The sequence below is a fragment of the Gorilla gorilla genome, chromosome 12, assembly GCF_029281585.2.
Source record: "Gorilla gorilla gorilla isolate KB3781 chromosome 12, NHGRI_mGorGor1-v2.1_pri, whole genome shotgun sequence".
In the NCBI taxonomy this organism is placed as follows: Eukaryota; Metazoa; Chordata; class Mammalia; order Primates; family Hominidae; genus Gorilla; species Gorilla gorilla.
This window is the reverse complement of record NC_073236.2, coordinates 33,550,685-33,578,599: the sequence shown is the minus strand read 5'-3', so window position 1 is coordinate 33,578,599 and position 27,915 is coordinate 33,550,685. Positions and strand designations below refer to the sequence as shown.

General features: G+C 38.4%; 1 protein-coding gene across 2 annotated transcripts in view; it reads right to left on the bottom strand.

Annotated features, from left to right (window-relative positions):
* LOC101147060 (tripartite motif-containing protein 43) overlaps positions 1-27,662 on the bottom strand; it is a 72,020-nt gene extending 44,358 nt beyond the window's left edge. Inside the window, exons 1-2 of one of the 2 annotated variants that reach the window (XM_055378628.2) lie at positions 27,179-27,662; positions 14,685-14,775 (exon numbers count right to left, since the gene is read on the bottom strand). The gene's annotated coding sequence lies outside the window, so the exon portion shown is untranslated. The remainder of the gene's footprint in view (positions 1-14,684; positions 14,776-27,178) is intronic. The other variant, XM_055378629.2, reaches the window with a different exon arrangement.
* Between the last annotated feature and the right edge of the window lie 253 nt (positions 27,663-27,915).

Genomic DNA, 27,915 nt, shown 5'->3' with positions numbered 1-27,915 from the left:
ATATGGCTGCCATCACAAAGTACTACAGATTGTGCAGCTTAAACAACTGAAATTTATTTTACCACAGTCTGGAGCTGCAAATCCAAAATCATGTGTGTCAACAAGGTTGTTTCTTCTGAGGCCTCTCTCCAACGTTTTTTCTGATTGTTTGTTTTGTTTTCATTTTGTTTTTCTGAGACGGGGTCTCGCTCTGTCACCCAAGCACGATCTCGGCTCACTGCAAGCTCTGCCTCCCAGGTTCACGCCATTTTCCTGCCTCAGTCTCCCGAGTACTGGGACTACAGGTGCCCACCACCACGCCCAGGCTAATTTTTTTATTTTTTTTCTATTTTTTTAGTAGAGACGGGGTTTCACCGTGTTAGCCAGGATGGTCTCGATCTCCTGACCTTGTGATCCGCCTGCCTCGGCCTCTCAAAGTGCTAGAATTACAGACCGTGCCTGGACTCTCCAAGGTTTATTGGTATTTGTCTTTTCCTTCTGTCTTCACATGGTCTTTCCTTTGTGTGTGTCTGTGTCCTAATCTCTTCAATATGACACCACTCATATTAGCTTCATATCCATCTCTATGACCTCATTTTACCTTGATTACTTCTTTAAACGTTCTTTCTTCAAATATCACATTATGAGGTACTGGGGGTCAGGACTTCAACCTGTGAATTTTAGAGATACACAATTCGGCCCACAACATAAATGAACCTTGAAAACATTATGCTAAGTGAAATAAATGAGACATAAAAGGAGAGATATTGTATGATTACACTTACTTGAGATACATGAATAGTCAAATTCAGAGACAAAAAGTAGAAGAGTGGTTACCAAGGCCTGGGGAAAGGGTTGGAGGAATGTGGAGTTATTGTTTAATGGGCAGTTTTGGGATGACACGAAAGTTCTGAAGGTGGATAGTTATGATAATTGCACAATAATGTGAATACACTTAATGCCACTGAATTGAATATTTAAAAATCGTCAAAATGATAAATTTTATGTTATGCATATTTTACCACAATAAGAAAGAAAACTCTAGAAATAAAAATATAGTAACAGAAATGGAGAATGCCTAGCAATGCATTGGAGAGGGAATAAATGGTATTAAAATCAAATCTTTTATTTTTCTTATTCTTAATCTATGTAAAGCATAACATTTAAAAATAATAGTATTACAATGTATTGCATGATTATCAAATATGAATAAGTGCAATTAATGATAGCAGTATTACAAGGGACATGAGAGAGAAGTTGAGAATATTCTGTATGAGGTACCTATACTGTACACAAAGTAATATAATGACACCTGAAAGTGGACTGAGAGTACAGAATCGTATATTGTAAACTGTAGAGCAACCATTAAAAACCTTTTTAAGAGAAGTATAATTACTATTCTAAGAAAGGAAATAAAATGGAATCATATAAAATGATCAATTAAAAAGAAGACAGAAAAAGAGTAGAAAATAACAAACAGCAAATTCAGTGAGCAGAAAACAATGAAAAACATAGTAGATATCACTCCACCTATATCAATAATCACTTCAATTATGAATGGTTTAAAAATGCTATTGTAACTGTACTCCATTTTCTTAAGAATGTAGATGAAAAGCTATATACATTAAGGAGAGACATGGAAGATACAAACACTAAAATAAAACTTCTAAAGGTAAAAATACAATATCTGATATAAAAATTCATTGGATTAGATTAACAGCAGATTAAACATTGCAAAGGAAAAGATTCATGAATAAAAATCATAGCAACTGAAACTACACAACATGTCACACACAGATTTAAAAAAAGACTGAAAATGATGAAGAGGGAATCTGTAAGCTAGATAAACTGCAAGCAGCTTAATATATGTAAGATTGGAGTTCCCAAAAAGTAGTAAAGAGGAGAATAATAAAAATGAGGGCCAGGTGCAGTGGCTCACACCTGTAATCCCAGCACTTTGGGAGGCTGAGGTGGGTGGATCATTTGAGGTCAGGAGTTCAAGACCAGCCTGGCCAACATGGTGAAACCCTGTCTCTAATAAAAATACAAAAATTAGCTGGGCATAGTAGTGGGTGCCTGTAATACCAGCTACTTGGGAGGCTGAGGCATAAAAATTGCTTGAACCTGTGAGGTGGAGATTGCAGTGAGCCGAGATTGTGCTAATTCAACTCCAGCCTGGGCAATACAGCGAGACTCAGTCTCAAAAAACAAACAAACAGAAAAAAAACAACGAATATTTGAGTACACAATGGCTGAATATTTACAAATTTCATGGTAACTACAAATTCACAATTCCAAAAATCTCAATAAACTCAAACATGAAAAAATTACAAGGCACATTAAAGTCAGATTGTTTAAGACTACTGATGGACAGCGTTAAATGCATCCAGATGTGGAGCACATGAGATACACACTAACAAAGAATGAGATAAGAATGAAAGCATATTCCTCATTGAAAGAAATGCAATCAAGAAAACAAGTATAGCTTTTCTATAATACGGAAAGAAAATAAAAGTACTGAAATAGTTCTATAGTATTTGTACTCAGGGAAATCAGATTTTCACAAATGAAGGCAAAATAAAGAGCTTTTCAGACATGCAAAAGCTAAAAGAAATCAGTAGCAGAACCATATCACAAAGAAATGTTAATGGAAATTCTTCAGGCAGAAGGAAATGATACCCAGTGAAATCTACCTCTATTCAAAGGAATGAAAAGCATCAGAAATTATAGCTACATGAGTAAATATTTGTTTCTTATTATGTAAATTTCTTTTTTATTATTACTATTATTTTTAAATTATAGTTTCAGTTCTGGGGTACATGTGCACAACATGCAGGTTTCTTCACATATGTATACATGTGCCATGTTGGTGTGCTGCACCCATTAACTTGTCATTTACATTAGGTATATCTCCTAATGCTATCCCTCCCCTCTCCCCCCACCCCACAACAGGCCCCAGTGTGTGATGGGGGCCTGTGTCCAAGTGTTCTCATTGTTCAACTCCCACCTATGAGTGAGAACATGCAGTGTTTGGTTTTCTGTCCTTGCGATAGTTTGCTCAGAATGATGGTTTCCAGCTTAATCCATGTCCCTACAAAGGACATGAACTGATCCTTTTTTATGGCTGCATAGTATTCCATGGTGTGTATGTGCCACATTTTCTTAATCTAGTCTATCATTTTTGGACATTTCGGTTGGTTCCAAGTCTTTGCTATTGTGTATAGTGCCACAATAAACATACATGTGCATGTGTCTTCATAGCAGCATGATTTATAATCCTTTGGGTATATACCCAGTAATGGGATGGCTAGGTCAAATGGTATTTCTAGTTCTAGATCCTTGAGGAATCGCCACACTGTCTTCCACAATGGTTGAACTAGTTTACAGTCCCACCCACAGTGTAAAAGTGTTCCTATTTCTCCACATCCTTTCCAGCACCTGTTGTGTCCTGACTTTTTAATGATCGCCATTCTAACTGGTGTGAGATGGTGTCTCATTGTGGTTTTGATTTGCATTTCTCTGATGGCCAGTGATGATGAGCATTTTTTCATGTGTCTGTTGGCTGCATAAAAGTCTTATTTGAGAAGTGTCTGTTCATATCCTTTGCCCACTTTTTGATGAGGTTGTTTGATTCTTTCTTGTAAATTTGTTTAAGTTCTTTGTAGATTCTGGATGTTAGCCCTTTGTCAGATGAGTAGATTGTAAACATTTTCTCCCATTCTGTAGGTTGCCTGTTCACTCTGATGGTAGTTTCTTTTGCTGTGCAGAAGCTCTGTAGTTTAATTAGATCCCATTTGTCAATTTTGGCTTTTGTTGCCATTGCTTTTGGTATTTTAGTCATGAAGTCCTTGCCCATGTCTATGGCCTGAATGGTATTGCCTAGGTTTTCCTCTAGGGTTTTTACGGTTTTAGGTCTAACATTTAAGTCTTTAATCCATCTTGAATTAATTTTTGTATAAGGTGTAAGGAAGGGATCTAGTTTCAGCTTTCTACATATGGCTAGCCAGTTTTCCCAGTACCATTTATTAAATAGGGAATCCTTTCCCCATTTCTTGTTTTTGTCAGATTTGTCAAAGATCAGATTGTTGTAGATGTGTGGTATTATTTCTGAGGGCTCTGCTCTGTTCCATTGGTCTCTGTCTCTGTTTTGGTACCAGTACCATGCTGTTTTGGTTACCATTGCCTTGTAGTATAGTTTGAAGTCAGGTGGTGTGATGCCTCCAGCTTTGTTCTTTTGGCTTAGGATTGTCTTGGCAATGCAGGCTCTTTTTTGGTTCCATATGAACTTTAAAGTAGTTTTTTCCAATTCTGTGAAGAAAGTCATTGGTAGCTCGATGGGGAAGGCATTGAATCTATAAATTACCTTGGGCACTATGGCCATTTTCACAATATTGATTATTCCTACCCATGAGCATGGAATGTTCTTCCATTTGTTTGTGTCCTCTTTTATTTTGTTGAACAGTGGTTTGTAGTTCTCCTTGAAGAGGTCCTTCACATCCCTTGTGAGTTGGATTCCTAGGTATTTTATTCTCTTTGAAGCAATTGTGAATGGGAGTTCACTCATGATTTGGCTCTCTGTTTGTCTGTTATTGGTGTATAGGAATGCTTGTGATTTTTGGACATTGATTTTGTATCCTGAGACTTTGCTGAAGTTGCTTATCAGCTTAAGGAGATTTTGGGCTGAGACAATGGGGTATTCTAAATATACAATCACGTCATCTGCAAACAGGGACAATTTGACTTCCTCTTTTCCTAATTGAATACCCTTTATTTCTTTCTCCTGCCTGATTGCCCTGGCCAGAACTTCCAACACTATGTTGAATAGGAGTGGTGAGAGAGGGCATCCCTGTCTTGTGCCAGTTTTTGCCCATTCAGTATGATACTGGCTGTGTGTTTGTCATAAATAGCTCTTATTATTTTGAGATACATCCCATCAATCCTAGTTTACTGAGAGTTTTTAGCATGAAGGGCTGTTGAATTTTTTCGAAGGTCTTTTCTGCATCTATTGAGATAATCATGTGGTTTTTGTCTTTGGTTCTGTTTATATGATGAATTAAATTTATTGATTTGTATATGTTGAACCAGCCTTGCATCCCAGGGTTGAAGCCCACTTGATCATGGTGGATAAGCTTTTTGACGTGCTGCTGGATTTGGTTTGCCAGTATTTTATTGAGGATTTTTGCATCGATGTTCATCAGGGATATTGGTCTAAAATTCTCTTTTTTTGTTACGTCTCTGTGAGGCTTTGGTGTCAGGATGATGCTGGCCTCATAAAATGAGTTAGGGAGGATTCCCTCTTTTTCTATTGATTAGAATAGTTTCTAAAGGAATGGTACCAGCTCCTCTTTGTACCTCTGGTAGAATTTGGCTGTGAATCCATCTGGTCCTGGACTTTTTTTGGTTGGTAGGCTATTAATTATTGCCTCAATTTCAGAGCCTGTTATTGGTCTATTCAGGGATCAAACTTCTTCCTGGTTTAGTCTTGGGAGGGTGTATGTGTCCAGGAATTTATCCATTTCTTCTAGATTTTCTAGTTTATTTGCATAGAGGTGTTTATAGTATTCTCTGATGGTAGTTTGTATTTCTGTGGGATTGGTGGTGACATCCCCTTTATCATTTTTTATTGCATCTATTGGATTCTTCTCTCTTTTCTTCTTTATTAGTCTTGCTAGCGGTCTATTTTGTTAATCTTTTCAAAAAACCAGCTCTTGGATTCTTTGATTTTTTGAAGGGTTTTTTGTGTCTCTATTTCCTTCAGTTCTGCTCTGATCTGAGTTATTTCTTGCCTTCTGCTAGCTTTTGAATGTGTTTGTTGTTGCTTCTCTAGTTTTTTTAATTGTGGTGTTAGGGTATCAATTTTAGATCTTTACTGCTTTCTCTTGTGGGCACTTAGTGCTATAAATTTCCCTCTACACACTGCTTTAAATGTGTCCCAGAGATTCGTCTGGTATGCTGCTATCTTTGTTCTCACTGGTTTCAAAGAACATCTTTATTTCTGCCTTCATTTTGTTATGTACCCAGTAGTCATTCAGGAGCAGGTTGTTCAGTTTCCATGTAGTTGAGCAGTTTTGACTGAGTTTCTTAATCCTGAGTCCCAGTTTGATTGCACTATGGTATGAGAGACAGTTTGTTATAACTTCTGTTCTTTTACATTTGCTGAGGAGTGCTTCACTTCCAAGTATGTGGTCAATTTTGTAATAAGTGTGATGTGGTGCTGAGAAGAATGTATATTCTATTGATTTGGGGTGGAGAGTTCTGTAGATGTCTATTATGTCTGCTTGGTGCAGAGCTGAGTTCAATTCCTGGATATCCTTATTAACTTTCTGTCTCGTTGACAGAATGTTTCTGTCAATTCCTGGATATCCTTGTTAACTTTCTGTCTCATTGACAGTGGGGTGTTAAAGTGTCCCATTATGATTGTGTGGGAGTCTAAGTCTCTTTGTAGGTCTCTAAGGACTTGCTTTATGAATCTGGGTGCTCCTGTATTGGGTGCATATATATTTAGGTTAATTAGCTCTTCTTGTTGAATTGATCCCTTTACATTATGTAATGGCCTTCTCTGTCTCTTTTGATCTTTGTTGATTTAAAATCTGTTTTATCAGCAACTAGGATTGCAACCCCTGCTTTTTTTTGTTTTCCATTTGCTTGGTAGATCTTCCTCCATCCTTTTATTTTGAGCCTATGTGTGTCTCTGCACGTGAGATGGGTCTCCTGAATACAGCACACTGATGGGTCTTGACTGTTTATCCAATTTGCCACTCTGTGTCTTTTAATTGGAGCATTTAGCCCATTTACATTTAAGGTTAATATTGTTATGTGTGAATTTGATCATGTCATTATGATGCTAGCTGGTTATTTTGCTCATTAGTTGATGCAATTTCTTCCTAGCCTCGATGGTCTTTACAATTTGGCATGTTTTTGCAGTGGCTGATACTGGTTGTTCCTTTCCATGTTTAGTGCTTCTTTCAGGAGCTCTTGTAAGGCAGACCTGGTGGTGTCAAAATCTCTCAGCATTTGTTTGTCTGTAAAGGATTTTATTTCTCCTTCAGTTGTGAAGCTTAGTTTGGCTGGACATGAAATTCTGGGTTGAAAATTCTTGTCTTTAAGAATGTTGAATATTGGCCCCCATTCTCTTCTGCCTTGTAGAGTTTCTGCTGAGAGATCCGCTGTTAGTCTGATGGGCTTCCCTTTTTGCATAACCCGACCTTTCTCTCTGGCTGCCCTTCACATTTTTCCTTCATTTCAACTTTGGTGAATCTGACAATTATGTGTCTTGGAGTTGCTCTTCTCGAGGACTATCTTTGTGGCATTCTCTGTATTTCCTGAATTTGCATATTGGCCTGCCTTGCTAGGTTGGGGAAGTTCTCCTGGATAATATCCTGCAGAGTGTTTTCCAACTTGGTTCCATTCTCCCCGTCACTTTCAGGTACACCAATCAGATGTAGATTTGGTCTTTTCACATAGTCACATATTATTTGGAGGCTTTGTTCATTTCTTTTTACTCTTTTTTCTCTAAACCTCTCTTCTCACTTCATTTCATTCATTTGATCTTCAATCACTGATACCCTTTCTTTCACTTGATTGAGTCAGCTACTGAAGCTTGTGCATGCATCACATAGTTCTCATGTCATGGTTTTCAGCTCCATCTGGTCATTGAAGGTCTTCTCTATGCTGTTTATTCTAGTTAGCCATTCATCTCATCTTTTTTCAAGGTTTTTAGCTTCTTTGAGATGGGTTTGAATATCCTCCTTTAGCTCGGAGAAGTTTGTTATTACTGATCGATTGCAGAATGGCAAATGTTGCTGCCTGATCCTTTCTCTGGAAGCTTCGTCTCAGAGGGGTACTAGGCTGTATGAGGTGTCACTCGGCCCCTACTGGGAGGTGTCTCCCAGTTAGGCTACTCGAGGGTCAGGGACCCACTTGAGGAGGCAGTCTGTCCATTCTCAGATCTCCAGCTCCATACTGGGAGAACCACTACTCTCTTCAAAGCTGTCAGACAGGGACATTTAAGTCTGCAGAAGTTTCTGCTGCCTTTTGTTCAGCTATGCTCTGCCCCTAGAGGTGCAGTCTACAGAGGCAGGCAGGCCTCCTTGATCTATGGTGGGCTCCACCCACTTCGAGCTTCCTGGCCACTTTGTTTACGTACTCAAGTCTCAGCAATGGCAGACACCCCTCCCCCAGCCTTGCTGCCACCTTGCAGTTTGATCTCAGACTGCTGTGCTAGCAGCGAGCAAGGCTCCGTGGGTGTGGGAGCCTCCAAGCCAGGCACAGGATATAATCTCCTGCTGTGCCATTTGCTAAGGCCATTGGAAAAGCACAGTATTAGGGTTGGAGTGTCCTGATTTTCCAGGTACTGTCTGTCAGGGCTACCCTTGGCTAGGAAAGGGAATTCCCCGGCCCCTTCTGCTTCCCGGGTGAGGCAATGCCCCACCCTGCTTTGGCTCACACTCCATGGGCTGCACCCGCTGTCCAACAAGCCCCAGTGAGATGAACCTGGTACCTCAGATGGAAATGCAGAAATCACTCATCTTCTGCGTCACTCACGCTGGGAGCTGTAGACTGGAGCTCTTCCTATTTGGCCATCTTGGAACCTCCCCTCATGTAAATTTCTTTTAAAGATAATTGGTTAAACAGAATGATAACAATGTGTTGTTATTGCAACATATGTATATACAAATAAAGTATATGACAACAAAGCATAAAGCCTGAGAGGGGAGAAATGCAAGTATACTATTGTAAGGTTTGAATAGCATATGTGAAATGGTATAATTCATTTGAAGCTAGATTGTGATAAGTTTAAGATATATACTATTACCCCACAGCAAACACAAAATTAGGAAAATAAAGAATTATAATTTTAAGCCAAAAAATACCAGAGACAAGTCTCAATCAATTCAGAAGTTTATTTAGCTAAGGTTAAGGACATACCCGTGACATAGCCTTAGGAGGTCCTGAGAACATTTGCCCAAGGTGGTCTGGCTACAGCTTGAATTTCCATGTTTTAGGGAGGTATAAGACATGAATCAGTACATGTAAGACATACACTGGTTAGGTCTGGAAAGGTGGGGTGTATTAGGGTTCTCTAGAGGGACAGGACTAATAGGATAAATGTATATGTGAAAGGGAGTTTATTAAGGAGTATACAGTGTCACAAGGTGAAGTCCCAAAATAGGCCATCTGCAAGCTGAGGAGCAAGGAAGCCAGTCTGAGCTCCCAAATCTCAAAAATAGGGAAGCCGACAGTGCAGCCTTCAGTCTGTGGCTGAAGGCCCAAGATCCCCTGGCAAATCACTGGTGTAAGTCCAAAAGCCGAAGAACTTGGAGTCCAATGTTCAAAGCCAGGAAGCATACAGCATGGGAGAAAGATGAAGGCCAGAACACTCAGCCAGTCTAGTCCTTCCACATTCTCCTGCCTGCTTTATTTTAGCTGAGCTGGCAGCTGATTAGATGGTGCCCACCAAGATTGAGTGTGGGTCTGCCTCTTCTAGTCCACTGATTCAAATGTCAGTCTTCTTTGGCAACACCCTCACAGATACACCCAGGAACAACACTTTGCACCCTTCATTCCAATCAAGTTGACACTCAATATTAACCATCACATGGAGCAATGTGAAGGGGGAGGAAGGGCCAGTGGGGGGGTTGTGGCCTGCAAGTCATAAGTGGATTAAAAGATTTCCTGATCGGCAATTGGTTGAAAGTTTTTATCTAAAGACCTGGAATTAATAGAAGGGTTAAAATAAGGGGTTGTGGAGACCAAGGTTTTTATTATGCAGATAAAGCCTCCAGGTAGCAGGCTTCAGAAAGAATAGATTGTAAATGTTTTTTATCAGACTTAAAAGGGTACCAAACTCAGTTAATTCTCTCCCGGATCAGGAAGAAGACCTGGAAATAAAAGGAGATTTTCTATAGAAGGTAGATTTTCCCACAAGAGACAGCTTTGCAGGGCCATTTCAAAATATGTTTAAGAAATATAGCCAGGCACGTTAGCTCATGCCTATAATCCTAGCACTTTGGGAGGCTGAAGCAGGCAGATCACTTGAGGTCAGGAGTTTGAGACCAACCTGGCCAACATGGCAAAACCACGTCTCTACAAAAAATACAAAAAAAAAAAGCCAGGAATGGTGGCGGGCACCTGTAATCCCAGCTATTCAAGAGGCTGAGGCAGGAGAATTGCTTGAACCTGGGAGACAGAGGTTGTGGTGACTGAGCCAAGATCATGCCACTGCACTCCAGCCTGGGCAACAGAGGGAGACTCCATCTCAAAAAAAAAAGAAGAAGAAGGAGAGAAAAGAAATATCTTTTGAGGTAAAATATTTTTATTTCTTTTAGGGCTTGCTGTCTGTCATGTTGGTATCTTAATGGCTACCAAGAGTCTGTTTCATCAGTCGTAAGGTCTCTGTTTTAATGTTAAATGCTGATCAGCTGTGCCTGAATTCCAAAGGAAGGTGAGTATAGTGTGGCATGTCTGACCTCTACTACCCATCATGGCCTGAACTGATTTTCCAGGTTAACTTAGGAATGCCCTTGTTTGAGAGGAGGGGTCCATTCAATTGGTTGATGGGCTTAGAATTTTACTTTTGATTTACATAGTTAATGAACCAGAAAGGAAGATGAAATGTAATAAAAATGTTTGATCCAAATGGAAGAAAAGAAGAAAAAAGAACAAAAATGAAAATTATCAACTCAAACCTAACTATATAAATAATCATATTAAATGCAAATGGTTTAAACACCTCAATTAAAAGTCAGGAATTGTCATATAATTTTTTTAGGAAGACCCGATTCTATGCTGCTTACAAGAAATACACTTTATATATAAAGAAACAAATAGGTTAAAAAATACATACCATGTTAACAGAAATCAACAGAAAGCTGATAAATCTAGCCAGATTAATCAGGCATTAGAAGAAAAAAATGCCAGTAGCAGGAATGAGAAAGGTGACATGATTTTAGGTTTTACAGATGTTAAAAGAATCATAATAAAATATTATATATAACTTCATGTCAATGATTTCCACAATTGTCATAAAATAGATGAACTCCTTGAAATACACAAACTACCATATCTCACTCAAGAAGAAATACATAATCTGAATAGCCCTACATCTGTTAGAGGAATACCAATTTGTAGTTACAAAACCTTCACATAAAGAAAATGCCAGGCCCAAGTGGCTTCACTAGTGAATTATATCAAATATTTAAGAAGTAATACTAATTTTACATGAACTCTTCATAGAAAATTTTTGAGAAGGTAATTATTTCCTACCTCAGTCTATGAAATTAGCATTACCCTGATATAAATGTCAAAGACATTACAAGAAAAGTAAACTAGAGACAATATCTCTCATGACATTAGTTGAAAAATGCAATTTTAGCAAATACATTACAGCATTATGTAAACAGAATAACACGCAAGGACCAAGGGGGCTTATCCTAAGAATGTGAAATTGTTTTAACATTTAAAAATCAAACAGTGTACTAAGAAGAAGGAAGACAAAAACAGAAATGAAAAAGACATTGCAACTGATGTCACAGAAATCCAAAGATCATAAGAAACTGCTGTGAGAAAAAATACACCAATAAACTGGATAGCCTAGAAGAAATGGATAAATTCCTAGAAACATACAACCTACCAAGAGTGCATCATGAAATAAATAGGAAATTTAAACAGGCAAACAGTGAATAAGGAGATAGAATCAGTAATAAAAAAAAACTCCCAAGAAAGCAAAGCCTCCGACCTGATGACTCTGCTGCTGAAGTCTACCAAATATTTAAAGAAGAATTAATACCAATCATTTTAAAACTCTTCCCAAAAAATCAAAAAGGAGAGAATATTTCCAAACTCATTTCACGAGGCCAGCATTATGTGAATTTAAAGACAGACAAAGACACTACAAAAAGAAAACTACAGGTCTATGTCCCTGATTAATATAGATGAAAGGATCCTCAACAAAATAATTGCAAACCAAATTTAACAGCAAATTAATAGGATCATACACCATGACCAAGTGGGATTTATCCCTTAGTTGCAGGGATGGTTCAACATATGAAAATCAATTAATGTGATACAGTTAATAGAATAAAAGATAAAAATCACAAAATCATCTCAATAGATTTAAAAATAATAATTTGATAAAATTCGACACTTTTTCATGTTAGAAACTCTCAACAAACTAGGAAGAGATGGAAGTTACCTCAACATATTGAGGCCAGATATGAAAATCCCACAGCTAACACCACACTCAGAAGTAAAAAACTAAAAGCTTTTCCTCTAATATCAGGAAAAAGACAGGGATGTTCACTTTTACCACTTCTATTCAACATAGTAATGAAAGTCCTGCCCAGAATGATTATTCAAGATCAATACAAAAAATACATCAAGTTCAGAAGGAAGAAGTGAAATTGTACCTGTTTAAACATGATCTAATATACAGAAAACTCTAAAGACTCCACAAAAAACTGTTAGAATTAATAAGTCAATTCAGCAAAGTAGTATGATAAAAAACAATATGTAAAAATCAATTGCATTTCTATACACCAAAAATAAACTCTCTGAAAGAAAATTAGGAAACCAATCCCGTTTACAACATTATCAAAAATAATCAAATACTTAGGAATAAACTTAGCCAAGGAGGTAAAAGACACACTGCAAACTGCAAAACATTAATTTAAGAAATTTAAAAGGACACAAGTAAATGGAAACACATACTGTGTTCATAGATTGGAAGTCTTAATATCTACACTACTCAAAGCAATCTACAAATTCAATTCAATCTCCATAAAAATCCTAATAGCATTTTTACAGACAGAGAAAAAACAATTCTATGATTCATATATAATTGGAAAGTACCCTGAATAGCCAAAACAATCTTGAGAAGAAAGAGCAAGGCTAGAGACATCACTTCCTAATTTCAAAATATATTGCAAAGCTATAGTAATTAAAATAGTATGTTAACAGCATAAAGATAGACATATAAGACCAATGGGTTAGAATAGGGAGCCAAGAAATAGATCTGTGTATATACAGTCAATTGATCTTTGACATGGGTGCCAAGAATGCACAATCAGGAAAGGACAGTCTCTTCAACAAATGCTGCTGGGAAAACTGGATATCTCCATGCAAGAGTAGAACTGGATCCTTGTCTTATACCATACACAAAAATTAAATCAAAATGGATTAAAAACTTAAATGCAAGGTGAGACTGTAAAGCTTCTATAAGAAAACACTGGGAAAAAGATTAATTTCCAAAATACGTTAGGAACTCAAACAACTCAGTAGATAAAACTAACAATCTAATTTTTTAAATGAGCAAAGGACTTGAATAGACATTTTTCCAAAGAAGAGAAATACCCACAGGTATATGAAAAGATGCTCAGTGTTACTAATCATCAGAAAAATGTAAATCAAAACCACAATGAAATATTTCCTCACACCTGTCAGGATGATTATTATTTAAAGAAAAGACAAGTGTTGGAAGGGATGTGGAGAAATGGAACCCTTGTACATTGTTTGTGGGAATACACGATGGTGCATTTACTATGGGAAAAAAGTATGAACGTTCTTCAAAAAATTAAAAACAGAGCCATTATATTGCTCCAATAATCCCACTTCTGGGTATTTATCCAAAAGAATTGAAATCAGGATCTTGAAGTAATATTACCATTCCTATGTTCACTGCAACACTATTCGTAATAGCTCAGATGTAGAAACAACATTAATGTCCATTAACAGATAAATTCATAAAGCAAATGTGGTATAGACATACAATGGAAATACTATTCAGCATTAAAAAAGAAATTATGCAATATGCACAACATGAATAAACCTTGAGGATATTATTCCAAGTGAAATAAGCCAATCACAGAAAGACAAATCCTGTATAATTTGCTTATCTTAGATAGTGAAAATATTAACAGTACAATTCATAGAATCAAAGAGTGGAATGGTGGTTGCCAGGATGGGAGTGAAAGGGAAGTGAGGAGTTGCTTATCAATGGGTATAAAATTTCATTAATGCAAGATGAATTAGCTTTAGAGATCTGCTGTATAATACTGTGCATATAGTTAACAATATTTTATTGTATACTGAAAAATCTCATAAGAGAGTAGATCTCATGTTATATTCTTACCACAATAAAATAAAAATTTTAAAAATCAAGCACTGTAGTTCACCAAATTGAGAAATTAAAAAAGAAAAGATCTTATCTCAGTATAATCAGAAGAAAATAACTCTCAGCAAACTGGCACTAGCAGGAAACTTCTTCAACCCGATTAAGGTAATTTACAAAAAACCTACAGGTAATGTCACGCTTAATGTTGAAAGACTGAATGCTTTCCTCCTGAGATCAGGAATGAGATGAGAATGTCAGCTCTTACTACTTCTATTCAACATTGTAATTGAGGCAATAAAGCCAAAAGAAAAGAGAAAAACACATAGGTGAATTGGAAAAAAAGTAAAATTGTTTCTGTTTCTCAGGTAACATGACAGGAAGTTTTGTGGAATCTACACAAAAACTACCAGAAATTAATATGCTACTAATTATTATTAATTAATAAGCTGATAAAGCTACTAGTACTAACAAATTAGTTAAGCAAAGTTGAAGGATAGAATACGACTATACAAAGTTTCTTCCTTATACTAGCAATGAACAATCAGAAATTGTATTTTAAAATTATGATTTATAGGCCATACACGGTGGCTCATACCTGTAATCCCAGCACTTTGGGAGGCCAAGGCGGACAGATCACGAGGTCAGGAGATGGAGACCATCCTGGCTAACATGGTGAAACCCCATCTCTACTAAAAACACAGAAAAAAAATAGCCAGGAGATTTACAATAGCAGCAAAATATCAAATACTTAGGGATAAATTTGAGCAACAAAACATGTAAGACCCTTCTACCCTGGTTTGATAGAGAGGAGTGGAAGAGAAGGCTTGCCAAAGGGCAACAGGAACATTTTGGGGTGACAGATATTAATTCTTGACTTTTAATGATAGTTTCCTGTGTTTTACACGTGTCAAATACTATCACACTGTACACCTTAAATATGTGCAGTTAATTGTACGCCAATTATACCTCACTTCTCTTAGGAATGAGAAATTGGCAATACATGTTAAACCCACTCTGTTACTTTCTTTTCCAGGGCCTCAGACAGAGACAGAGGGGTGTGACAATCACAGCTGTGATAGCTAAACTTGCCCAAAAATCTGTTTAAACTCAGTAAAAATGAATAAATGAAAAATCATTTTGCTTGAGAATAAATTTCTCTTTTTAACTTCTTGCACAAATTGCAACTGCATTGCCCTTCCCTTTGCTTTGCCTTTTGATCTCAGAAATGATCCTGCAGTCCGACCCTGAACACTAACCTTGATTGGAGCAGCAGGAAAATATCATGGGATGTCTGAACAAATTATGAAGCTTATAACCCCCAGGTCTTACAATTTTCCAAGCTTCTCCTCGTAGGCATTACCTGTGCTACCACACAGAGCCACTGCAGGCACAGGGAAATTGAGAATTCCTCTTAAAGCTGTTAAGGGACTGAGGAATAAGTGAGATTTGTCTCTTAAGCACTGAAGGATTCCCTAAAATGTATAGACAGCCTTGTAGACAGCTATTGAATTATTTGTCCAACTGTGTCTGGAATGTTTCTTCCAGGATGCAGCTTCTTTAATGCTCCTAATCTAAAGATGGTTTAGATTTGAGTCAATTTTTCCCCCAGGTCTTAAGCTAGGAAACTATGCAGGTAACTAATGGGATTATGACAAAACTCTTCAGGAATCTTTTTATTTTAACCCTTAAAGTAAAAGTGATTCTTTAAATCTTCCTGAACCTTGAAGAATTGAGCCAACTCAGATATTAAGAGTTTAGAGTTGCTTTTTCTTTTTCTTTTCTTTTTTTTTTTTTTAGACGGAGTCTTGCTCTGTTGCCCAGGCTGGAGTGCAGTGGCATGATCTCAGCTCACTGCAACCTTCGCCTCCCGGGTTCAAGCGATTCTCCTGCCTCAGCCTCCTGAGTAGCTGGGACTACAAGTGCCTGCCACCACGCCCAGCTAATTTTTGTAATTTTAATAGAGACGGGGTTTCACCATATTGGTCAGGCTGGTCTTGAACTCCTGACGATCAGGTGATCCACCCGCCTTGGCCTCCCAAAGTGCTGGGATTACAGGCGAGAACACCATGACCAGCTTAGAGTTTCTCTTTCTACGTCATTTACCTTGTATGTCTATATCTAACCCAGGACTCAAGACAGTGATCTTAGACTCAACAACTTGGAATTATTTTTCCATTCACACAATTTCTCCCAGAGCTGTTTAAATTCACAAGGTAGCTGCTTCTGATGGGTTTATGAGTCAGATTTAGACTTAGCTCCCTCAAATTTTACAGAGATCTCTTTTTTCCAACTTGTTTCCAACAAGAGTGTCACAAACACTAGGTGCTAGAAAACTCTCCACTCAGAATAGTGACCTGCATGTGTATCATCTACAAGACTCCCAGCAAAGACTTGACCTCATTCCCTGAGACTCTATTTAAAGCTGGGACTTGTCCAACTCTGGATGAGCTTGCCTTCTCAAGTTTCTAACTCCTAGGGGTGAGCAAGAAGCTCTACAGTTAAAATTTAATGGAATTTTCAGCCCGGCGTGGTGGCTCACGCCTGTAATCCCAGCACTTTGGGAGGCCTGAGGCAACCAGATCACAAGGTCAAGAGATCGAGACCATTCTGGTCAACATGGTGAAATGCTGTCTCTACTAAAAAAATGCAACAGAGCAAGACTCCGTCTCAAAAAAAAAAAAATGGAATTTTCTCACATTTTTTCAACATTTCCAGAAAGATGGTTGACTTTGCTGGGTTTTCTTTCCTTTTCTTAACCTATAAGAACAATCTCTGTAACCTGCATCCTTTGCCCACAAATGAACTCTGACTTCTTGAAACTCTAAGTGAGCAATTTGGTTGTTACTTCTGGAGGTTATCAGCCTTCTGCTGATTCCATTTAAGATGCCAGTGTAGAAAGTTTTGGCCACAGGACCTGGCTGGAAAACACTGGCCCCACTGGACTGTATTCTGTACTCAAACTTTCCTTAAGTATAAAGATTTGATAGAGAATGGCTTTTACATAGGAAGATCCTGGGGATGGTTAAGCACATGAGAAACGATTATCGGGGTTCTCTGAGAAAGAAAATTGTCAGAAGAGGCAATTGAATCACCGAGATCTACGAACTAATGTAGAATAAGTCACTGCAAGAGTCAGCTTAGTTTCTCTCCAAATGAGAAAGCAGTCGTCAAACTCCTTCACATATCCTTGAAACATACGAACAATCTGGGCATCTGTTGTCTACACAGGGGTTGCTTCTCTTGAATTCTCTAAACATAATTTGGTACAATACAGTATTAGTCTTTTGCATTTGTGTGCGTGTGTGTGTATACACACACAGACATACACACATATGCCATACAATATTTTTTGAAGTTTTATTAAGTTTAATAATTGAATGACTAATACTGCAGCTATGTCTAGCATATTGTGCTAGAAAGCATGCTTAGCCTTTCTGTAAGAGAGAGCCCGAGAGACCTGGGAACGTTTATCTATGTAGAACCATATATCTAGTAGAACCATAGAACATTTATCTATGTAGGCTGAATGTGCGATTTATCATATTCTCAACAATAATCCTATGCTTGGTGAAATGTATAAGGGACCTTTGTGTACCTTTTTTTCTTTTTGCAACTTCATGTGAATCTACAATTATTTCAAAATAAAAAATTTTAAAAAGTACGTGTCAAAAGAAATCTCTTGATAAACATAAAACAATAAAAAAGGAACCTTTGTCAGAAACACACGGATAGGCTCTCTGTGCTTGTCTCTCATGGCTGTTGCTTAACTTGAATAAAAATTCACATCATGTCAAATATTACAAGCAACATATCTGTGACATAGTCTATTGAAGCAGTCACATTGGCATTGGGGAGATACACAAACAAAGCGAACCATAGCCATCTGGTATTCTCAGCTTGTTTACAAAATCACTTAATGAGGCTAAGTTGAAGATGTGGAAATAGAGGTGCATCTGGGAGTGAATGGTCTCACCTGTCCCCGACTTACTTTTCTCTCTCTCCATTTCCCTCAGGGCTCAATGAAGAGGGAGTCATGAAGAATTTGGAAGAGCAAGTGCCCCAGTCCTATGTATTTATGTCTCCCCACTGATGTACAGTGCTCCATCTGCCATAAATGTCTATCGACTCAATTCTGAGTCATTTACTGGACTTCCATTTTTTTTCGTTTGGGCTATTTCATCTATCAGGAGATTTTCCCCATGCTGTCTTGAAGGCTAACGTTATGAATTTTGATTGGTGGTACGGCAGTTCCTTACATCTTATTATTATTATTTTTATTCTACAGATTTGTTTTCAATTCTTTGGCCTTTGACTTTTTTTATACGAAGGTAAGAATTATTAATAGTTGTTTAAATACTCAAAAAACACAGTGAAAATTTTTAGGGGAAATGCACTGAATATATCTATCAATTTGAAAATGGAGGCTGGGTGCAGTGGCTCACGCCTGTAATCCCAGCACTTTGGGAGGCAGAGGCAGGCGGATCACGAGGTCAGGAGATCCAGACCATCCTGGCTAATATGGTGAAACCCCATCTCTACTAAAAATACAAAAAATTAGGGGCGTGGTGGTGGGCGCCTGTAGTCCCAGCTACTCGGGAGGCTGAGGCAGGAGAATGGCGTGAACCGGGGAGGCGGAGCTTGCAGTGAGCCGAGATCGCGCCACTGCACTCCAGCCTGGGCGACAGAGTGAGACTCCATCTTAAAAAAAAAGAAGGCCGGGCGCGGTGGCTCACGCCTGTAATCCCAGCACTTTGGGAGGCCGAGGTGGGCGGATCACGAGGTCAGGAGATCGAGACCACAGTGAAACCCCATCTCTACTAAAAATACAAAAAATTAGCCGGGCGCAGTGGCGGGCGCCTGTAGTCCCAGCTACTCGGGAGGCTGAGGCAGGAGAATGGCGTGAACCCGGGAGGCGGAGCTTGCAGTGAGCCGAGATTGCACCACTGCACTCCAGCCTGGGTGACAGAGCGAGACTCCGTCTCAAAAAAAAAAAAAAAGAAAAGAAAATGGAAAAGCTTAAAATCATGAGTTATATATTATTATCTTACATATTACTATATACATAATTCAGTGAATTATAGTATTCAAGAATATAGAATGAATTTTCATTTAGTTTTATAAATTTCCATGTTTCTTGATCTTATTGAGCATTCAAGGCAATCAATAAAATATACTCCTGATACTAGAAATTCCTTATATTTTCTGGGTATTTTTTGTGGCATCTGTACATTGCAAATACTTTCTACCAGTCTGAAGATTGGTTGTCACTTTGTTAGGTTTTCTTTAAGATGTTTTTTCTTTCTGGCCGGGCGCGGTGGCTCACGCCTGTAATCCCAGCATTTTGGAAGGCCAAGGCGGGCGGATCACTAGGTCAGGTGATCGAGACCATCCTGGCTAACACGGCGAAACCCCCTCTCTACTAAAAATACAAAAAATTAGCCGGGCGTGGTGGCAGGCACCTGTAGTACCAGCTACTCAAGAGGCTGAGGCAGGAGAATGGCGTGAATCCGGGGTCTGAGCTTGCAGTTAACCGAGATTGCACCACTGCAGTCCAGCCTGGGTGACAGAGCGAGACTCCATTCAAAAAAAAAAAAAAAAAAAAGAGATTTTTTTTCTTTTCAATGTGGAAGAGTTAAATTATCTTTTCCTATTGTGGTTTTGTTTCAGACAGTATTCATAAGAAAATTCTCTTATTCTTTTTACTAAATGACTCACATATTTTGTTTCAAATTTAAGTTTTCAATCCCACTGGGATGAATTTAGTGTAAGGCATAAGTACGGATCCACAATGTTTCCATATGGATATCTGAATGGTTTAACTGCTTTTATTTTATTTTATTTATTTATTTATTTATTTATTTATTTATTTATTTATTTTGAGATGGAGTCTCGCTCTGTCACCCAGGCTGGAGTGCAATGGTGTGATCTTGGCTCACTGCAACCTCCGCCTCCCGGGTTCAAGCGATTCTCCTGCCTCTGCCTCCCAAGTAGCTGGGATTACAGGCGCCCACCACCACGCCAGGCTAGTGTTTTGTATTTTTAGTAGAGAGGGGGTTTCACCATGTTGGTCAGGCTGGTCTTGAATTCCTGACCTCAAGTGATCCGCCCGAGTGATCTGCCCGCCTCTGCCTCTCAAAGTGCTGGGATGACAGGCGTGAGCCACAGCGCCCAGCCTTGACTGCTTTTAAAATTTAGTCATCTTTCTAAATTGCCCTGCTGTTTCCACTTTCTCATAGGTATCTGTTTCCATTTTGTTTCTTCAGTTTCATTGGCTTGTCTCTATTTTTTCCAATACAAAGCTATCTTAATTAATTTATTTTCATCATAAATTGTAAGGTCCAGTAGATAATTTCTCTTATGTTATTACTGCATGAGAGTGTCTTTGGTTTTCTTTGGTGTGAGTTTTATTTTTTCATATTAATTTTACATCAGCTTATGAAGGACATTAGGAAATCTGGTTGAGGTTTTGGCTGGAATTAACATTGACAATTTGGGTGGAATTGATATTTTTTATGATTTTGACTTTTCCTATTGATATTTGCAGTATAAATCTACATTTATTTGCTTTTTTTTTTTCTCTTATGAATAAGTTCACCTTTAAAGTGGTGAAACCATAGTATTCATCTCTCAGGGTAGGATAAATTTCTTACAATAGTGAGGGGACTATAAAATACTTTTTATCTTTGGTGAAATTTACCCCTAAGTTCATAGCATTTGAGTTTGCTATTGAAAAATTTGTTATTTATATTTTTAATTTAACAAGTACACTTTTTTTAAACCAGTTAATCATCAAGTATGCTAATCCTAAATTACATTTTCTGTCCTCACTGATGTGTGTGTCCCCTCTGTAAGACGCCATGTGGATATAAATGCTAAGTATGATTCTGGGCCTCTGGTCTTTTCCTGTGAGCTACTTTGTCTCTCACTGTGCCTATGCCACTGTCTTGATGAGTCTGGCTTTCTAAAACCTTGATTGGTAGTAAGGCATGTGCTCCAAATGTATTTGTTTCTTTTACAGATATTTTTGAGTTTTCTTACCTCTCTTTTTTTCAAATATATATGAAAATCTGGCTATCGATGTCCTCACTCAACCTAGTGGATATTTTAAGTGGAAAAATATTGTATATAGAGAGCATATTTAAGTGTGAGATGCTTCATATATGGAACTATCTTATGCATGAACATAGACCTGATTAAGTTATGTGCATTGACAGGTTGGAAAGATGCATTTAAGAACAATCAATGACTTCCTCTGTTTCCACTAGAGTCCCCACAAAATTGAAACACATTAGGGGAAAAACGTAGATGAAGTCCAAAATATTTTTAAAAATAGCTCACAGATAATGACTCATAGGACAAAACATTTAGGGTTGGAGCTCAGCCAGCTTTAAGTTCTCAGAGCTTAAAGGGTCAGGGTCACTAGCTCAAACCTGAGGCCCCTAATCAGCCTGGCACCTGTCCTAAGGTTGGAATGGGCTGATACTTTGCACTGGACACTCTTGTTCCCTGAGAGATGCCCACTTTGCTCTACTTGCCTCATTTGTTCTAATAAGATCCTATACTGGTGATGTCAGCAGGTGTCTGATACAAGGAAATATGGTGTATGGAGTGGGAGAGGTGAAGAGTAGTGAGGTAGTGATTTCATGGTGTGGGATACATTAGGACCAACCCACTTAGAAAAAAATGGCCTTAGCAACAATTTTTTACCACTAATGCCCTTGGCAAAAACATCCTTAAGAACAATTGCCCTTAGCACCAACACTTTTAAAAATATGCCTATCACAACAATGACTCTTATTAATAATGGCCCTTAGCAACAAATCCCATAGCAACAATACCCTTAGCATAGACACCATCAGGAATAATGCTTTAAGACAACATTGTTAATATTAACCCTTTTAGCCAAAAGACTCTTGACAACATAATCTAAGCAACAGTAACATTAGAAAAATGCCCTCAGCTATAACACTATTTGCCACAGTTGTTCTTAGCAACACCTTTGACTGACATTAACACTCCTAGAAGCAATATCTTACATTAGCAATCATGGACCTTAACAACCACCCCAAACGACAATGACCTTAGCAACAAATAGTTTGACATGAATACCTTTACCAAAATGTCCTTTAAAAAAATGGCCTTTAGCATCAAGACCCTTAACAAAAATGGCCCTTAGGAACAATGACCCTAGAGACAACACTCATAACATAACAACAATGGCCCCTAACAACAATGTCCTTAGCAGCAACATCATTAGCAGTGGTGCACCTTACTGACAAATCTCTAAGCAACAACAGCCTTAGCATAATTGCCTGTAGAAATAGTGGGAATTATGCCAATTGCAACAATGCCATTGGCAACAATGTCTTTAAAATCAATGTCTCAATGTCCATAGCAACAATGCCCTTAGGAACAATGGTATGTCCATTTACCTCTATAAATTGCCATGGTACTTTGGAAATGGTCAAACCATGGCCTGTTAGTGTATCTTAGCAAAAACACCCTTAGAAATAATACCTTCAAAAACCATGGCCCTTAGCAATAACAAAATTAGAAATAAAGCAATTAGCAACAATGCCCTTACAAAAATGTCCTTTATAGTGGCATTAACAACAGCACTCTTACCAATGGCACCTTAGTAAAAATGCTTTTAGTATCAACTCCTTAGCAATAATGACATCAGCAACAGTGTTGTTGGCAACAGCACACTTTACAGCAGTGCCCTAGCTACAAAATACATAATATCAATGAACTTAGCAACAATGGCTCTTGGAGACAATGCTCCGAATGGTAATGCTCATAGAATCAACACTCTTAACATCAGTACCATTAGCCAGAAAGGGGTAAACAACTGACCTTAGAAATGACATTCTTAATAATGTCCTTAGTAAAAAAATCATGAGCATCACCCCTATAACCAGTGCCCTTAGCAACAGTGCTCTTGTCCAAACTTGCCTTACCAAGAGTTTACCATTGTTTACCTTATAAACAATGGCCCTTAGCAACCACACTCTTTGCAACAATGTCCTAACAATATTACTATTAGCAAAAATCCCCTAAGACCAGCATTCTTGACAACAGCCCTCTTGGCCCTTAGAAGCAATGACTTTAGCAACCAACAGTGAGCCATAAAAATAAAGCCTTGGTAATAGTGCTGTTAGCATTGACCTTAGTAAAATGGTCTTAGCAACAGTCTTTAGCAAGAGTGACTCTAGAAATGTCCCCTTCCCAACAATGCCCTTTGAAGAAAATACCTGTAACAACAATGCCTTTAGTCACAATGCCTTCAGCAAAAATGTCCCTTGCCAACATTAACACCCTAGGAACAATGATCTTAGAAACAGTGTCCTTAACAATAATATACAAAAACATTCTAAGCAATAGTACCCTAAGCAACAATATACTTAGCAATAATACCCTCAGTAACAATACTCTTAGCAACACGAGATTTAGGATCAGTGCTGGTAGAAACAGCATCATGAGAAACACTAGCAATAGTAGTAATGCCTTTAGCCACAATGACCTTCAACAGTTCTCTTATTACTAGCATTCCCTTAGGAACAACACTATCGGTGACATTAATGCTCTTAGCAACAATGACCCTTGAAATAATGCCCTTCAAACAATGTCCTTAGAAATAATTGTACTTAGACACAATGACCTTTCATAACAAACGTTCTTAATAACAACCCCGTCAGCAACAATGCCCTTAGCCTCAGTTCCTTGAGTAACAGTGCTATTAGCAGTAAACCCTTAGGTAAGATGCCTTTACCACAGTGCTTTCAGTAATAATGTGTTTAACTTCAACACCCTTAGAAACAATGTTCTTAGCAAAAATGGCCCTTAGCAACAAAGCTCTTATGGATTCACTGAGAAACAGTCCCCTTAGCAACAATGCCTTTAGCAATAATCACTTTACAAAAGTGCCTTGCAATAATGTACCTAACATCAACATTCTTAGCCATAATGAGTTGTAGTAAAAATTATCTAAACGTGTTTTTAGCATCAGGGCCCTTAACATCAAAACACTTAGATTTAATGACTATAACAATAATATCTTTAACACAGTTCCTTAGCAACAGCCCCTAACAATAGTCTTAGGAACAATGCCTTTACTAAAATGCATTTAAGTTCAACGGCCTTAGCAACACTGTCCTTGGCAATATTAGATCTTAGTGGCAATGCTCTCAGCAGCAGTGGTACTCAGCAATGATTTCTTTTACAACACCCTTAACAACAATACCCATAACAGCAGCACACTTTAAAAAACAGGCTTAGCAACAATGTCCTTAATATCAATGCCTTTTGGAACATCAACCTTAGCGACAATTGCTCTTAATAGGAGTGTCTTTAGCATCAGTCCCCTTAGCAATACCACCATTCAAACCAATACCCCTTAGCAACAATGATTCTAATAATGGCACACTTTATTTTCTTTTTGACAGAGTTTCGTTCTTGTTGCCCAGGCTGGAGTGCAATGGCATGATCTCGGCTCACTGTAACCTCCGCCTCCCAGGTTTAAGCCATTCTCCTGCCTCAGCCTCCCAAGAAGCTGGAATTACAGGTGTGCACCACTACGCCCAGCTGATTTTGTAATTTTAGTAGAGATGGGGTTTCACCATGTTGGTTGGTCAGGCTGGTCTCAAACTCCTGACCTCAAGTGACCCACTGGCCTCGGCCTTCCAAAGTGCTGGGGATTACAGGCGTGAGCCAGCGCACCCCACCAACAGCACACTTCCAAACAATACCTTAACATCAACATCCTTAACTCTCTTCGCAACAATACCCTTAGGAATAAGTCCCTGAGCAATAGAGTCATTAACAGCAGTGTATTTAGTAGCAATGCTTCTTTACTGTAATACACTTAACAATAATGAACATAGTAACAATGCCCTTAGCCATAAAGGACTTTACAACAACAACCTTAGCAATGACACTCACGGTGACAGTGTCCTTCAGATGAGTTTCTTAGAAACAGTGGTCTTAGGTCAACATTTTAGCATGAATGCTCTTTGCAACAATTATTCTAGGAAAAGTGCTTCTAGCAACTAGCCCTTTAGCAACAACACACTGAACAAGAATGCTCTAGCAAAAATGTACTTAATAACAACATCCTCAGCAAAAATACCCTTAGCAAAAATGAGTCTTAGTAACAGAGCCTTAATGTCAATGTCCTTAGCTACTAATATCATTGTCAGAGTGACAATATCCTTAGCAACAATAGGCCACATCAACAACACACCTAGCAGCAAGTTCCTCAGTGACAATGTGCTTAATATAAATATCCTTACTCACAATGTCCTTTAGCAACTCTTATAGGCAATGGCCTTAACAATAATATTCATAATAATATTTTCCTTACAACAGTACTTAACAACCTTTGCACAGCACCCTTGGAAAAAAGCCAATTTAGCAAAACCTTTCTTGGCTACCAACCATAGCAACAATGCCCTAAGCACTAACACCTTTAGTATCAATTCCCATAGAAACAGTGGCTATAAAACAAGGCCATCAGCAACAGCATGCTTAGCAAAAATATCTTTAGAAACAATACTCTTGGCATCAACACCTTAAAAACAACCTCATTATTATAACTGCCTTTAATAAAAATGCCATGAACAACCAGGCCCTTAGCATTGGTGCAGTATCAACAGTGTCCTTAGAAACAGCACCATTAGCAACAACTCTGTGAGCAGCACTATTTGCAGCAATGTCCTTATTAACAATGTATTTAGCTAGAGTACCCTTAGCAATTGGCTCTTAGCAACAACACATTTGGAAACAGTACTCATAGCAACAGCTCCCTTACCAACATCACTCATAGCAAAATCTGTTTTATTTTCAACACTCTTACTATCAAGGCCTTTAAGAACAATGACTCTAAGAAAATAGCCCATAACAACAATTTCCTTAAATTCAACACTCTTTCCTTAGGAACAGCACCTTTAGCACCAATGGTCTTAGCAACAGTAGCCTCTGCAATAGTGGCCATGGCCACAATGTTCTTAGTAACATTACCTTTAGCAAAAAACATCCAACAACAACATTAACATCAATGCCTTTGGCTGGGCACAGTGGCTCATGCCTATAATTCCAGCACTTTGAGAGGTGGGATCGGGAGGATTGCTTTAGACCAAGGGTTCAAGACCAGGTTGGGCAATGTAGTGAGATCTCATCTCTACAAAAAGAAAAATTAAAAAAATTAAAAAGCTAGCTACATGATATGGTTTGGCTATATCCCCATCCAAATCTCATCTTGCATTGTAGCTCCCATAATTCCCACGTGTTATGGGAGGGACCCAATGGGAGGTAATTGAATCATGGGGGTGGGTCTTTCCCATGCTGTTCTCATAATAGTGAATAAGTCTCATGAAATTTGATGGTTTTATAAAGGGGAGTTTCCCTGCACAAGCTCTCTTGCCTGCTGCCATGTAAGATGTGACTTTGCTCCTCTTTTGCCTTCCGCCATGATTGTGAGGCCTCTCCAGCCATGGGGACTGTGAGTCAATTAAATGTCTTTCCTTTAAAAATTACCCAGTCTTGGGTATATCTGTATTAGCAACATGAGAACGGTCTAATACACTAGGCATGGTGGTGTGTGCTTGTTGTCCCAGTTGCTTTGGAGACTGAGGCAGGAGGATCACTTTGAGCACAGGAGTTCAAGCCTGCAGTGAGCTGTGATCACCCAACTGCACTCCAGCTTGGGTGACAGAGTGAGACCCTGTCTCAAAACAAAACAAAACAAAACAAAAATGCCTTTAAGAACAGCATGTTTAACAAAAGACCCTCAGCAATGACTTCCTCAGCCACAACAACCTTGGCAAAAATATTATTACTACCATTCTCTTAGCAATTAAGTCCTAAGGAATAATGCTCTGAGAAAAAAAGTGCTTTTAGTAACAGTTTCCTTAGAAACACTAGTCATAGCAATAACACCCTTAGCAAAACTTTCTTTGCACAATAACTTCAAGGCCTTAAAGAACAATTCCCTTACAAAACTTTTTTGACATCAACACCTGCCTTATACCATTTTGTGTTGCTCGAAATAAATACCTGAGGATGGGTAATTTATAAAGAAAAACCACTTACTTGGTTCTCAATTCTGATGGCTGGGAAGTTCAAGATTGGACATCTGTGTCAGGTGAGGGCCTCAGGCTGCTTCCATTCATGGCAGAAGATGAAGGGGAGCTGGTGTGTGCAGAGCTCACATGATGAGAGAGAGAGAAAGAGAGCAGAAAGGTCTCAGGCTCTTTTTAACAACCAGCTCCAGCAGGAACTGATAGACGACTCACTCAGCCTCAAGGAAGGGGATTAATCTGTTAATATGGGATTTGGTCATATGACCCAAACACTTCCCATTAGGCCCCATCTCCAACATTGGGGATCAAATTTCAACATGAGGTTTAGAGGGGACAAACATCCAAACCATAGCAATACCCTTAAGAACAATAACCTTACCAATAATACCCTTATCAAAAATGCCCTTAACAACAGCTTTCTTAGCAACAGTACAGTTACTAACAGCACTAATAGCAAAACCTTAATCTTCAATAACACTTTTAATATCAATGCCTTTAAGAATGACAATCTTGACCAGATATGGTGACTAATGTCTGTAATCCCAGCACTTTGAAAGGTTGAGGCAGGAAGATTGCTTGAGGCCAGCAGTTTGAGGTCAGTCTGGGCAATATAGTGAGATGCTGTCTCTACAAAAAATTAAAAAAAAAAGTCAGGTATGGTGACCTGTGCTCACAGTCCTAGCTACTTGGGAGGCTGAGGTGAGAAAATTGCTTGAGCCCAAGAGTTTGAGGTTAGTGAACCATGAT